Source organism: Penaeus monodon, chromosome 27 (assembly GCF_015228065.2).
Source record: "Penaeus monodon isolate SGIC_2016 chromosome 27, NSTDA_Pmon_1, whole genome shotgun sequence".
NCBI classification, from domain to species: domain Eukaryota; kingdom Metazoa; phylum Arthropoda; class Malacostraca; order Decapoda; family Penaeidae; genus Penaeus; species Penaeus monodon.
The window spans coordinates 37082186-37082445 of NC_051412.1; the positions used below are offsets into that span (position 1 = coordinate 37082186).

General features: G+C 30.4%; 1 protein-coding gene across 1 annotated transcript in view; it reads right to left on the reverse strand.

Moving 5' to 3' along the window:
• The window catches only part of LOC119590512 (arrestin homolog), an 87402-nt gene that overhangs the window by 49884 nt on the left and 37258 nt on the right, over positions 1 to 260 (reverse strand). The window lies entirely within an intron of this gene.

Consider the following 260-nt stretch of genomic DNA (forward strand, 5'->3'; position numbering starts at 1 on the left):
AAGTACGATTTGTTTTTCTTCCTTTTCTTTTCTTTCCTCCTCGGCTTTAGGTTGATGATTTCTTTTTTTTTTTTTTGGGGGGGGGCTTTTGTTTTTCGATCTTTATATTCCATTGTTTAATAATCCATTTCTTATTTATGTATTAATCAATTCATTCATTTTCTTGTAATTCTTTTTTTTTCTAGGTATGTCAGCTAAATTTAAACTTCATATTATTACGTCAAGAGACAGACATAAGTGTCTGACTCTGAAGGGGAGGA